The sequence below is a fragment of the Saccopteryx bilineata genome, chromosome 1, assembly GCF_036850765.1.
Source record: "Saccopteryx bilineata isolate mSacBil1 chromosome 1, mSacBil1_pri_phased_curated, whole genome shotgun sequence".
Classification (NCBI taxonomy): Eukaryota; Metazoa; Chordata; class Mammalia; order Chiroptera; family Emballonuridae; genus Saccopteryx; species Saccopteryx bilineata.
This window is the reverse complement of record NC_089490.1, coordinates 55927211-55942973: the sequence shown is the minus strand read 5'-3', so window position 1 is coordinate 55942973 and position 15763 is coordinate 55927211.

Sequence of the window (15763 nt, the reverse complement as noted above, 5' to 3'; positions counted from 1 at the left end):
GATTGTACCACCCCACATCAAAAAGGGTGGGAAAGGCTTAATCCCAAAACCAAGCCCCAGGCTACAAGGATTCTGCCTGCCCACAGCCCACAGAGACACACATTAATAATATCATCTGGGCAACGGCCTCCACGTGAGCAGCGCCATCTTTAACAAAGTGAGCATAATACATTTTATCCGCTCAACAGTGTTACAAAATCTTTTCTTTCCCACTGTGAACAAAGCCCAAACCCCATCAGCTAAATATTCTACAGTGATTTGGTTTTTTGTAGCCAAGAGAGCCTTGAAAATTTGAATCTCTCCAGCCCTGAAATTCCCCAGGATTTTTCAGGGGTGTGTTTGGTCTTTGATTTGCCCTGGCGGAAAGGGAGAGCTCAGCGCCACATCTACTCATTTCTCCTACTTATTTCTCCTTAAAACAACTGAGGTGGAGGCAGAGGGGGAGGAAGGGAGGAGAGTACACATAGGAAGGGGCAGCTGCCTGACAGGAAGGCTTTATGTTTGGGTTTCAACCCGGTAGCTGCTACTAGCAATTCAATTAACTTTCCATGTTTTTTGCCTTTCTGCCTAATTTAAAACCTCATGTTGAGTGTCAAGGTCATTGTTATACTATTTCTGCCTTGAGGACTTCTTGAGTTAGCAACGTTGTTTTCTGGCTGAGACTATGGGATTTTCACACTTTGGTGAGTTGTGATAGATTCAAACAATGGTAACTTTTAAAAAAGAAGTCTGCTATTGTCCCAGTCTTTGCCAGCCAGGTGTCCCAGGTACTGGCTATCCCTGTGCAGTGGGACCTATTGCGCAGTTTGTAACAGTTTGGTTCGTGTCCTCGAGACTACTTTTGACATGATTTAGAGGATTTTACTTGGGCTAGCCTAGTTTCACTTCCGGAGGAAAGTCATGCACTGACCACAAGTTGCAGTTCAAAGTACAGGCAATATTTATTCACTCACAGTTAGATGCAGAGATGTGGCTTAGGAACTTTTAAGAAGGGGCTCCATCAATGATTTCCTCTCCATGGTATCTGGTTTAGGATCCTGCTGATGTGGTGACGTATCCACTCTGTGTTGGAATCAAGATGACTGTCTGACTGACTTTGACTGTGGTTTAGGGGCCCCTTGCTTAAAAACTATGGTTATAGTTTTTTACCATATGGTTATCACAAATCACATAAACATCTGCCTATTGCCAGGGTTTACTTTTATCACTTTTTTGCACTCCTTATTTGGCTATTCACCTGCCACATAAATATGTTTAGTTTCACTTTGTATTTATTTCAACTGTTTACAAGTTTTTTAATTAATATTTTCACAATTTATTTACCTATGTTTACTATAACGGCTTTAATCTGGGTCAATTGATGCCCCATTATCATGATAATCTCTCAAATTTTGGCCAGTTTTTTTTAAAACTGAATTTATTGGGTTGACACTGGTTAATAAAATTATACAGTTTTCAATGTACAACTCTATAATACATCATCTGTATATGGCTGGCTCAATTTTAACATTAGGGATAGGGAAGTTTTCTAGAGCAATGGTGAGGAGCCACTGAGCCATTTCACCCGCAGGTGTTGTAAAGTACCAAAGGCTACAGAATTAATATTAATATTTTAGGAGGCTTGGAGAACATTTTATTAATTTGGGTTAAGGTGTGCAGAGAAATTGTAAGAAATAGTCTCTGTGCCTGACCTGTGGTGGCGCAGTGGATAAAGCATCGACCTGGAAATGCTGAGGTCGCCGGTTCAAAACCCTGGGCTTGCCTGGTCAAGGCACATATGGGAGTTGATGCTTCCAGCTCCTCCCCCCCTTCTCTCTCTCTGTCTCTCTCTCTCTGTCTCTCTCTCTCTCTGTCTCTCCCTCTCCTCTCTAAAATGAATAAATAAAAATAAATAAATAAATAGTCTCTGTGCTGTGTGATTGGCATAACCAGGATGGCCCTTGGCATTGTATTGTAAATGCAAGGGGAGGAAAACATGGATTCCCAGACATTCCACCAATGCCTGTGGGGAAAAGGGTGAATGGCTAGCCAGGTACAGGGAGAGAAAAGCCCAAATAAACCTTTTCTTATAGCAATGAGCCATTTGCAGGCATTTGTCCCCACCGAAACTACCTCTCCTATGTAATGCGTGTGTGACTCTGGACAGAGAGATAGCAGATAAACACTAGATAATATAGAAATGCCTTTTAATATGTAAAGAGACATCTTTCTACCATTATGTTGGCTTGTAAACTTTGTTTTCCCCAAAATGATGTATAGCTTGCAAATTGAACGTGGTCCTATCATGTTAAAGGACATATGACTATAACCAATAGTGGTAAGGAGCTCCTAATTGCAATTTTTGCTTCTGTACTTCCCACTTACAAAACTATAAAAACTAAGTAGAACAAAGGGCCGGCGCGCTCTCCCTCAGATTTCTGTTGGAGCTGCCTCCGCTTGGCCAAGCTAAACAATAAAGCTTTGGTGTGTAAACTACAGACCTTATTTCTGTCTTTCATGTTTTGGGTCCCTCTGAATTTGGCTTAACAATGGGACTAAACCTAAGACTATATCTAGTATGTTTTGAGTTAGATTTTATTCTTCATTGATTTACCTTTATCAACATTATAAACCCAGCTTATAGAATACTAGTCAATGAATTAGCTATGGTTTTCTCTGGGAGTTAGTCTCTCTTAGAATAGCCCCTCCAAGAGGTCAAAGGTTTTCCATAGCATCCAAGATAACACTGAAAAAAAAAATGAGGCCTTTTTCTGTAATCTTAATGTGACCAACTTTTTTACAATGAAAAGGAGGACAAAAATAAATTGAAGAAAAACAATTGTGGATCAAATAAGTTTGCAAATATGATGTATATGTTTGCTCACTTACAGTTTGCATTGGATGTGGGGGTCAGGCTGTAAGCAGGCAGGATCCTTATAGCCTAAGGCTTAGATTTAAGACTAAGCCTTTCCCACCCTTTTAATATTAAGATCTTTTCAAAACTAAGTTTTTCCCCACACCCTAACTGTGGCATGATGTGGGGTGGTGCACTCTTATAAGGAATTCCATTTATGTCTCAGATAAGTGACTTTGTATCAGAGACTTCCTTATTTGTATATTGGCTTAAAGGTTTTGATTTCTACACTATAAAATGGGGCAGAAATTAGCATTGCTCTCTCTGTTCCTGAAATTAGCATTACAGAGGAGAAGCAGCCCAGATGGTGGAGTGCTGAAGGAGAAGCTAGTTTGTGAAGTTTGTGCAGAGAGAAGAAGATGGGGAATGTAAAGCCAGTAACCACAGCCACCATCACAGCTGCCTGGCCCATGCAGGTTTGCATTAGATTCGGACAGACGGTAATGAAACAATGGAGCCTTTGGGGCAGATAAAATATATTATGCTCACTTTGTTAAAGATGGCACTGCCCACATGGAAGCCGTTGCCCAGGTGATATTAATGTGTGTTGGGGGCGGGCTGTGGGCAGGCAGAATCCTTGTAGGCTGGGGCTTGGTTTTAGGACTAAGCCTTTCCCACTCTTTTTCATGTGGGTTGGTGCAATCCCATCATGTCTCTGATAAGTGACTTTGTATTAGAGACTTCCCTATTTTGTATATTGGATTAAAGGTTTTGATTACTACACTATAAAATGGGGACAGAACAGGAGCTAGCTCTCTTAGTTCCTGAGATTAGCATTAGAGAGCAGAGAGCAGAGAGAGGCCATGTGAAGGAGGCCAGGACAAGCAGCCAAGATGGCGGAATGCTAGAGGAGAAGCCAGTTTGTGCAGAGTTTGTGCAGGGAGAAGTCTCTGATACAAAGTCACTTATCTGAAGCATAATGGGATTCCTCATGAGAGTGCACCACCCCACATCAAAAAGTTAGTAGCTTTGCGAGCTGTTGGAAAGGCTTAGTTCCAAAACCAAGCCTCAGGCTACAAGGATCCTAACTGCCCACAGCCTGCCCCAACACACATTAATATAATCATACCCAATCCAAGCAAAAAGGGCAACCAATACCATCATGTGGGCAGCGCCATCTTTAACAAAGTGAGCATAATATATTTTATCTGCCCAACAAGGAACAGAGGTGAATAAGGCTGGTGAGGTAGAAAACTTTGATTCTAGGAATACTTGGATAAGTTAGTGGCTTTGTGTAAAGCCAGTGGCCATGGCCAGGGCCATCAAATCAGCCTGGCCCATGCAGGTTCACATTGGATTCGGACAGTTGGTAAAGAAACAATGGAGCCAAGAACTGGTGGACCATTAGCCTTAATTCTAGCTTGCACCCGGCGGGCAAGCAAAAACACACACTGGGCTCCAAAACCCACTCACATTCAGTGCTCACAAAGCTACTGACTTATCCAAGTTTCCTAGAATCAAAGGTTTCTAGATCACCAGACTTATTCACCTCTGTTCCCCATCTCCTTCCTTTTCCAGCATCAAACTGCACAAACTGACCTCTCACTCAATACTCCGCCATCTTGGCTGCTTCTCCTGGCCTCCTCCACGTGGCCTCCTTCTGCTCTCTGCTCTGCTCTCTCCTCTAATATTAATCTCAGGAACCAAGAGAGCAAGCTCCTATTCTGCCCCTATTTTATAGTGTAGAAATCCAAACCTTTAATCCAATATACAAAATAGGGAAGTCTCTAATACAAAGTCACTTCTCTGAGTCATGATGGGATTGTACCACCCCACATCAAAAAGGGTGGGAAAGGCTTAATCCCAAAACCAAGCCCCAGGCTACAAAGATCCTGCCTTCCCACAGAGACATTAATTTCACCTGGGCAACGCCATCTTTAACAAAGTGAGCATAATATATTTTATCTGCCCAACACTTTGTGAGTCCTGAGTGGAAAGGGAAGTGGTTTTCCACTGTGTGTATTTCTCGCCCGCTGGGTGCAAGCTAGGATAAAAACTAATGGCCCACCAGTTCTTGGCTCCATTGTTTCATTACTGTCTTTGCGAATCAAATGCAAACTTGCACAAGCTAGGCAGCTGTGATGGTGGCTGGGCTACTGGTCTTACAACAATATTGTAAATAAAAGAAACATTTTATTCTTGCAACAATAATACACTATAATATGATACATGCGTGATAAAAACATTTGTAATATTTTTATATTGTAATTATGTTTACATGCCTGTTAATTTTTAATAGTAATTCTAAGAAAAAAGTACTCATTTAGATACAAATATGTCACATCACATGCAATGGATCGACTCTGCATTGATTGAATATGGACATTTACAGATTAGTCTTCGAATATCAAAAAGGAGGACATGTAGGAGGACACTTTTCAAGGGAGGATGGAACATAAAAAAGAAGGACTCTTGTTGGGTAGATAAAATGTATTTATGCTCACTTTGTTAGAGATGGCGCTGCCCACTTGAAAGCCGTCACCCAGGTGATATTAATGTGTGTTGGGGGCAGGCTTTAGGCAGGCAGAATCCTTGTAGCCTGGAGCTTGGTTTTGGGACTAAGCCTTTTCCACCCTTTTTGATGTGGGGTGGTACAATCCCATCATGTCTCTGATAAGTATTAGAGACTTTCCCTATTTTGTATATTGGATTAAAGGTTTGGATTTCTACACTATAAAATAGGGGCAGAGCGGGAGCTTGCTCTTGGTTCCTGAGATTATCATTAGAGGAGAGAGCAGAGCAGAGAGCAGAAGGAGGTCACGTGGAGGAGGCCAGGAGAAGCAGCCAAGATGGCGGAGTGTTGAGTGAGAAGCCAGTTAGTGCAGTTATGCAGGGAGAAGGAAGGAGATGGGGGACAGAGGTGAATGAGTCTGGTGAGCTAGAAACCTTTGATTCTAGGAAACTTGGATAAGTCAGTGGCTTTGTGAGCACTGAATGTGAGTGGGTTTTGGAGCCCAGTGTGTGTTTTTACTTGCCCGCTGAGTGCAAGCTAGGATTAAAGATGACAGCCCATCAGTTTTTGGCTCCGTTGTTTCTTTACTGACTGTCCGAATCCAATGCGAACCTGCATGGGCCAGGCTGCTGTGATGGCAGCCCTGGATGCTGGCTTTACATTTGGCGTAGTCTGTGGCAGGATTCGATACAGATCGGCAAGGAGCCTTTGAGTGGTAGAGTAGAGGACTCGCTAGTGTTAGGGTTCCCCATGGCTGTCCTTTGGGGGATTGTAGGCTGGCTGACTTTTACAGCCATGTGTGAGGAAACCAAGAGCTCTGTGGAAGAGGCTGCCCAAGACCTGCAAACCAAGCAGTGGAAGGAGCTGGAGCAATCGTGGGAGAAAGAGATGCTGACCCTGGAGCTGGAGGAAGCGCTGGAGGAGGAGCCCGACCAGGTTTGCGAGATTTGCCTGGAAATGGGGCAGCTACTGGAGGAGGACTCACAGGTTCGTGAGTTGCAGATTGCCCTGGATGTTGTGGAGAGCCAGCAGCAGCGGGAGGCTGGGACTGAGGCCGGAGATGAGGCTGGAGCTGCAAGGTCTGCGGAGCAGAGGGCGGCAGCGGCCCAGGACTCAAGCCCGGCAGTGGGAGCTGGTGTTTTCAGTTCTTCTTTGGAGAATGAGGAGAATCGGGCTGGAGTTGCAATCCACAGTCTCCATAAAATGAGAGCCCAGCTGGAAGGAGCACCTACTATGGCCCTGGTAGGTCTGCAATTTTGGGACATAGGGTTAGACATGTTCTCCAGAGCAGAGATGGAAATGCTGACTGCCATTGCCACGTGCTCCTCTTTGGGACAGTGTAAGACCTGCCAGGACGGCAGGAATGAGGGGGGTGGTTGATGCCCCATATGCGTGGACTGATTTCCTGGACTACGACCGACCGGAGTGGGCACTGACTCCTTTGTTGGATGGACTTACAGATTATGGATTTTGGACAATGTGAAATACCCTGATGGGGGTGGGGGGTGGCGGGTGGCTTGGCTGGAAGCACTCCCCTGTCCCGGGAAGCTTTTCCCATGGCTAGAAAGAAGGCCGAGGACATTTTGTGCTTTGGGCTAAGTGCTCAGAGACTGGTGAAGTGTACCTTTGTGATTGTTGAAACTGTATGATTTGTCATGTTGTAATTTGTGTAATGTGCCTAAGTTTCTGTACAGGGATGCCGGTGATGTAGATTGTGGGTAGTAAAGTGAGCATAGGGGTGGATTGTTGGGCCGATAAAATGTATTATGCTCACTTTGTTAGAGATGGCACTACCCACTTGAAGGCCGTCACCCAGGTGATATTAATGTGTGTTGAAGGCAGGCTTTAGGCAGGCAGAATCCTTGTAGCCTGGAGCTTGGTTTTGGGACTAAGCCTTTTCCACTCTTTTTGATGTGGGGTGGTACAATCCCATCATGTCTCTGATAAGTGACTTTGTATTAGAGACTTTCCCTATTTTGTATATTGGATTAAAGGTTTGGATTCCTACACTATAAAATAGAGGCAGAGCAGGAGCTTGCTCTTGGTTCCTGAGATATCATTAGAGGAGAGAGCAGAGCAGAGAGCAGAAGGAGGCCACGTGGAGGAGGCCAGGAGAAGCAGCCAAGATGGCGGAGTGTTGAGTGAGAAGCCAGTTAGTGCAGTTATGCAGGGAGAAGGAAGGAGATGAGGAACAGAGGTGAATGAGTCTGGTGAGCTAGAAACCTTTGATTCTAGGAAACTTGGATAAGTCAGTAGCTTTGTGAGCACTGAATGTGAGTGGGTTTTGGAGCCCAGTGTGTGTTTTTACTTGCCTGCCAGGTGCAAGCTAGAATTAAAGATGACAGCCCATCAGTTTTTGGCTCCGTTGTTTCTTTACCGACTGTCTGAATCCAATGTGAACCTTTATGGCCCTGGCCGTGGCTTCTGGCTTTACAACTGTCCTCCTTAAAGGAGGACGATTGGTCACCTTACTGAATCTCTAAACCTGAGTTCACGCCCATCTCAAGCAAGAAGGGCAATTAATACTATCACCTGGGCGATAGGCTACCACGTGGGCAGTGACATCTTTAACAAAGTGAGCATAATATATTTTATCTGCCCAACACCTTGATTCTTATCTTGCTTGAGAGAAAGAATTCAATCAAGATACAAAGTATAGCAAGCAAAACAAGGGTCTATTTGCCTTGCAAAAATACATTCAGGAAGGCCTGAGCGGGCAACTCACTTGCAAGAATGAGTGCCCCTGTTAGTTACAGAATTTAGGTATTTATGGTTTTACTTTCTGGACTTTCTCATTCCTGTCTTTTTTTTTTCTTTCTAGTTCTTCCTCTCATTTATCTGTCTTCACTGTATTGCTAAGTGACTGATATCATCTCAGGGAACTGGAAACAATCAGTCTGGGTGTGATGAGGTAGATCCTGCATACCAGGAATGCATGGGGAAAATTCATCCCTCCTCCTCTTTTGCCTGTGCCAGCTCATGTTTAACTAGCTCTCTAACAAAAGAGGGGCTAAGAAATAACATGTCCCAGATGTTGCCATTTTTTCCTAGTAATCCACACCTTTATCTCCCAATGATTCACTCAGAGCACTAACAATTAGTCTGGTTGTTGCCGGTGAACTGGGTCCATTTGTGGTGATAGAAATTTTAAAGGTGCACTGTAAAGCCAGTATCCACGGCCATCATCACAGCCACCTGGTCCATGCAGGTTTGCATTTGATTCAGACAGATGGTAATGAAACAGTGGAGCCAAGAACTGGTGGGCCATTACCTGTAATCCTAGCTTGCACTCGGCAGGCAAGAAATACACACAGTGGGAAAATACTTCCCTTTCCACTCAGAGCTCCCAAAGCCACTGACTCATCCGAGTTTCCTAGAATCAAAGGTTTCTACCTTACCAGCCTTATTCACCTCTGTTCTCCATCTCCTCTCTGCACAAACTCTGCACAAACTGGCTTCTCCTTCAGCACTCTGCCATCTTGGCTGCTTCTCCTCTCCTCCATGTGGCCTTCCTCTGTTCTCCTCCTGTATGGGCTCCTCTGTCCCATTTTATAGTGTAGAAATCAAAGCCTTTAATCCAATATACAAACAAGGAAGTCTTTGATACAAAGTCACTTATCTGAGGCATAAATGGGATTCCTTGTAAGAGTGTACCCCTCCTATCATGCAACAGTTAGGAGTGTGTGGAAAAGCTTAGTCTTAAAACTAACCTTAGGCTATTAGGACCCTGCCTGCTTATAGCCTGTCTCTCACACCCAATGCAGACTATAAGAGAGCAAACATATACATCATATTTACAAACTTATTTGACCAACACTCCACCCCCTTTTCTCGCTTTCCAATCTAAAGCACAGGTATTCCTGCACAAGGAAATTAGGCACGTTACATAAATTACAACAATATGAAAAATTATACAATTTCAACAATTACAAAGGTATATTTCACCAGTCTCTGAGCACTTTGCCAAAAGTACAAAATGTCTTTGGCCTTCTTTCTAGCCATGGGAAAAGCGTCCTGGGGCAGGGGACTGCTTCCAGCAAAACGGCACCCAACCCCTATCAGGGTATTTCACATTGTCCAAAATCTGTAAGTCCATCCAGCAAAGGAGCCAGTGCTCACTCTGGTCATAGTCCAGGAATCAGTCCACGCACATGGGGCATCAGCCACCCCCCTTATCTCTGGTGTCCCTGCAGGTCTTACACTGTCCCAAAGAGGAGCACGTGGCAATGGCATTCAGCATTTCCATCTCTGCTCCAGAGAGCATGATGGTACCCACCTCTATGTCCCAAAATTGCAGACCTACCAGGGGCATAGTAGCTATTCCTTGCTGCTGGGCTCTCACCTTCTGGAGACTGCAGATTGCAACTCCAGGCCAATTCTCCTCATCCTCCAAAGAGGAACTGAAAACATTAGCTCCTGCTGCCGGGTTTAAGCTCTGGGCTGCCAAAATCTTCTGCTCCATGGGCCTTGCACCCCCGGCTTGCAGCCCTGGCCTCCTGCCACTGCTGGCTCTCCACAACGTCCAGGGCAATTTCCAACTCATGAACCTGTGATTCCTTCTCCAGCGGCTGCTCCATTTTCAAGTGAATCTCATGAACCTGGTCAGTCTCCTTCTCTGGTGCTTGATCCATCCCCAGGGTCGACAACTTTTTCTCCCACGTTTGCTTCAGCTCCTTCCACTGCTCTGTTTGCTGGTCCCAGGCAGCCTCTTCCGCAGAGCTCTCGGTTTCCTCACACATGGCTGTAAAAGTCAGCCAGCCTATGGCCCCCAAAAGGACAGCCATGGGGAACCATAACATCAGCCAGTCCTCTACTACACTGCTCAAAGGTGGTGGTGGCTCCATACCGATCTGGATCAAATCCTGCCAACTATGCCAAATGTAAAGCCAGTATCCACGGCCACCATCACAGCCACCTGGCCCATGCAGGTTCGCATTTGATTCGGACAGACAGTAATGAAACAATGGAGCTAAGAACTGGTGGGCCATTACCTGTAATCCTAGCTGCACTTGATGGGCAAGAAATACACACAGTGGGAAAATACTTCCCTTTCCACTCAGAGCTCCCAAAGCCACTGACTCATCCGAGTTTCCTAGAATCAAAGGTTTCTACCTTACCAGCCTTATTCACCTCTGTTCTCCATCTCCTCTCTGCACAAACTCTGCACAAACTGGCTTCTCCTTCAGCACTCTGCCATCTTGGCTGCTTCTCCTCTCCTCCACATGGCTTTCTCTGCTCTCCTCTTGTATGGGCTCCTCTGTCCCATTGTATAGTGTAGAAATTAAAACCTTTAATCCAATATACAAACAAGGAATTCTCTGATACAAAGTCATTTATCTGAGGCATAAATGGGATTCCTCATAAGAGTGTACCACCTCCTATCATGCAACAGTCAAGGGTGTGTGGAAAAGCTTAGTCTTAAAACTAACCTTAGGCTATAAGGACCCTGCCTGCTTACAGCCTGTGCCCCCACCCCTAATGCAAACTATAAGCGAGCAAACATACATCATATTTACAAACTTATTTGACAAACATGCACACGTGGAGAAGTTTAAATGTAATGGCAATACTTTATTAGGGGCCCTTGGGTACAAAGAGGGCAGGCAGGTTCTAGCAGCAACTGCCCCAATATTACAGATAATCCTTTACAGATGGATTCTTTCTTGGTTTGAGTTGGACCCTCCCCTTAACCAATGTGTTTTCTGGACCTCCCAAGGTTTCACGCCCCCTGTCCAACCTGATTCTTTCCCTAGAAAGAATCTCACCCTCTCATGTTGCCATTTTGACTTTTCTGCACATCTCAGAGTATAAGGCTCACCTCCACATCATCTTGACTTCCAAGGTGCATGTCCAAATGATCTGCTGCTTCATCTGGTTTTTATTGCACATGGGCCCACTAGAAGAATTTCCTCCTTGTTTTCCTCAACAATCTGGTACTGGCTGTCAGTGCAGTAGGGAGACTCCTCCCAACCAGCTTGGTTTAGGGATTAAGTCCAGAGGGCTGATGAGGGTCTCCTAGAATATGCAAATGAGTCTGTGAATGCTATAGCCTCCTAGTAAATTAAGCTCAATGGTATGCTGTAACTTCCTACTAAAGCAGGCCCCCCAGCTTTATTAAACTTTAATATTTAATTCCTTCTTTCAACTCCCTATTCTCCCTTTATTAATAACTAGCTAACTACCTACACTAACATGGTTTCTGCCACAGTGGTTATAAATTTGTCACCCTTCACATATTATGTAGATGCTCATCTCTGTGGTGACACTTAATACTAGCTGTCACAATGTTGAGGACTTAAGATTGGTAAGAAAGCTCACCCACTGGGTTGAGAGTTAGTAACAACGTAGGCACATTTTGGACAGCTATCTTTGAACTTATTTCCCTGTTTTCAGTTACAAACATATTGTTAATTTTTTTCTCATTAACAGTTGATAAAATAGAGGACCATTTATTGCCACATTGACCAAATAATTTGGTCAACATATTCATCAATATTACAGACATCCTTTAGATTCCTTTAACCTAAAAGATCCTCCTTCTGGCAAGAATAGTGACATGTCTGAGGTTTAACCTTATTTTCAAGTTTACATGTTAACCTGTCAGAGTTTCATGGAAGGTAGATGACATAAATTCTTGGATCATAGAGGAAAGACAGTCTAGTCCCTACAACTCTGGCAACAGTAATAAGCAGAGTATTGGCATTTTTTGCATTGATTCCTGAGCTCCAATTTTCATAACGGATGCAAAGAGCACCAGATGACACCTGCATGTGCCATGAGTTGATACAGGAGAGAAACTTTGACCTTAGGTACCCCATAGGGCACCTGAATTTTTTATAATGGGAAATAAGTATGCCTAAAATCTGCTCCAGAGGGAGACAGTATTCTTATTTCTAAAACTGTATACAAACTTGCCTTCTGCTCTGGAGGAAAACATTATCTCTATCTTCTAAGTCTGTTTACTATATAAATATCTTTGAAAAGGTAGTTTACAACAAAAGACAGTCACTCTGAAGACATACAATAATGTTAAAGACCCACGGAGAATTGTCTTCTAATAATAAATTTATGGGGATTTTTTGCCATAATGGAATAAAAATGAGAAACACACATTTTGCAGCATGTAAATCAGGGGAAACATTGAAAAGAATCATGACCACTTATTTGATAAAATCTATTAAGTTTGACAGAAATAAATTGAAAGTGTCAAGAATTTAAATATATAACCTATGAGTAAATTTTATGCTTCTTGAAGTGTATTGAAGGAAATTTCAGGAGAAAGAGCTGGTCTTTGAAAGAATAAATAAAATCTATAAGCCTTTAGCTAAAGTAACCTAGAGAATAAGAGAAAAGTCTCAAATAAAATAAGAAATGAGAAGTTACTACTGTTATTACAGAAATGCAAAGGTTTATAAGAGATTACCATGAACAGTTATATGCCAATAAATTGGACAAACTGGAAGAAATAAATAAATTCCTAGAAACACAATCTGATAAGAATGAATCATGAAGAAATAGAAAACCTGGATAGATTATTAGTAAGGAGATTAAATCAGTAAACAAAAGCCTCCCAACATACAAAGTCTAAGACCATACACCTTCACTGGTGAATTCTCCCAAACATTCTAAGAAGAATTTATACCTATTCTTCTCAAAATCTTCCAAAAAAGTTGAAGAGAAAGAGTGCTTCCAAATACATTTTATGAGGCCAGCATTACTTTGATACCAAAACTAAATAAAGACACCCCCAAAAGAAAATTACAGGCCAATATTCTTGATGAACATAGATATAAAAACCCTCAACAAAAATATTAAAAAATTGAATTCTGCAGTACATTAAAAAGAGCAGACACAGTGAACAAATGGAATTTATTTCAGGAATGCAAGGATGGTTCAACATCTGAAAATCAATCAACACATTAACAAAATGAAGGATAAAAATCATATGATCATCCCAAAAGATGCAAAGTGAGCATTTGATAAAATCCAACATCCACTTATGATAAAAATTCTCAACAAAATAGGCATATAGGGAATGTACCCCGGCATAATAAAAACCATGTGTGACAAACCCACAGGCTACATCAATCATATGCAATGATGAAAAACTGAAAGCTTTACCTCTAAGATCAGGAACAAGACAAAGATGCTTACTCTCACCACTTATAATTCAAGTTTGCTTTAGAAATCCTAGCCACAGCAATTAGGCAAGAACAGGAAATAGTCATTCAAATTGGAAAGAAAGAAGTACAACTATCACTATTTGCAGATGACATAATATGTTATATAGAAAATCATAACGACACCACTAAAAAGCTGTTGGAACTAACAAATGAATTCAGTAAAGTTGCAGGATGCAAAAGTAATATACAGAAATTTGTACTCTAATAATGAACTATTTATAGGAAAGAGAAATTAAAAATCCCATTTGCAATTACATAAAAAAGAATAGCATACTTAGGAAAACATTTAATGAAAGAGGTGAAAGACCTGCACACTGAAACCTATAAGACACTGATGAAAGAAATTGAAGAAACACAAGTAAATGTAAAAATAGCCCATGCTTATGGACTTGAAGAATTAATATTGCTAAAAATGTCAGTGCTACCCAAAGCCATTTACAGATTCATTACAACCCAATGGCATAAATCACAAAACTAGAACAAGTAATTATTAAAGTCATATGGATCTATAAAAGACCTTGAATAACCAAAATAATCCTGAGAAAGAAGGGGAACAACAACTGTTTTAAAACTATATTACAAAGTGAGAGTAATTAAAACAGTGTAGTATTGGCACAAAACAGACCAATGGAACAGAATTGAGAGCCCATAAATAAATCCAAACATATATGGACAATTAATTTATGACAAGGGGACCAGTATTATAAAATGGAAAAAGAACAATCTCTTTAATAAATGGTATTGAGAAAAATGGACATTCAGATATAAGAGAATCTAACTAGACCATTATCTTAGACTACATAAAAAAATTAACTCAAAATGGATGAAAGACCTGAAACTATAAAATTCCTAGAAGAAAACAGTAGCTCCTTGACATTTTATTTAGCAATATTTCTGTGATTCTGACTCCAAAGGCAAGAGAAACAAAAATAAAAATAAACAAATGCTACTACATCAATATAAAAAGCTTTTGCACAGCAAAAGAAATCATCATCAAAATTAAAAGGCAACCTACTGACTGGGAAAATACAGTGTGTCTGCAAAGTCATGGTGCACTTTTGACCGGTCACAGGAAAGCAACAAAAGACAATAGAAATGTGAAATCTGCACCAAATAAAAGGAAAACCCTTCCAGTTTCTGTAGGATGATGTGGCAGCATGTGCGCATGTGCAGATCACGATGTAATACTGTGTATACAGCGGAGCAGCCCACGGCCATGCCAGTTGAGATGTGGACAGTACAGAGGAAAGCTCAGTGTGTTCTGTGGCTCACTAAATTCGAATCGGTGACCAAAGTGCAATGTGAATATTGGCGCATTTATAACAAAGCGCCACCACATAGGAATAACATTACTTGGTGGGATAAGCAGTTGAAGGAAACCAGCAGTTTGGTGGCGAAACCCCATTCTGGTAGGCCATCAGTGAGTGATGAGTCTGTAGAGGCTATATGGGATAGCTACCTAAGGAGCCCTAAAAAATCCGTGTGTGAGCCCACATCGAGCTGCACTGAATAGGTATGAAACTGGGAGAGTTTTCCTTTTATTTGGTGCAGATTTCACATTTCTATCGTCTTCTGTTGCTTTCCTGTGACCAGTCAAAAGTGCACCATGACTTTATGGACACACTATATTTGCAAGTCATATATCTAAGAAGGGGTTAATATCCAAAATATATAAAGAACTCATACAATTCAGCAACAAAAAACAAACTATCCAGTTAAAAATATGCAGAAGATCTGAATAAACATTTTTCCAAAAAATACAAACACATGGCCAACAAACACATTGAAAGATGTTCAACATAACTAATTATTAGAAATATATAGTACCTTTATGTTCATTGCAGAATTATTTACAATAGCCAAAATATGGAGACAATGGATAAGAAAGATGTGGTACACAACATACACACATATGCAGAGGAAGGAATACTGTTTAGTCATAAAAAAGATGCAGATCTTGCTATTTGCAACAACCCTTAAGAGAACAGTGCTAAATGAAATAAATTATAAAGAGAAAGATGAATACATGCTTTCACTCACTTATGTAACCTAAAAAACAAACAAACAAAAATGAACAAACAAAACAGAAACATCATAACATTATATGGTAGTTCTACTTTTACTTTTTTGAGAAATCTCCATTCTCTTTTCTATAGTGGATGCATCAATTTACAATCCTACCAACAGTATGTGAGGTTCCCTTTTCTCTTTACATCTTCTCTAATACTCAGTTCT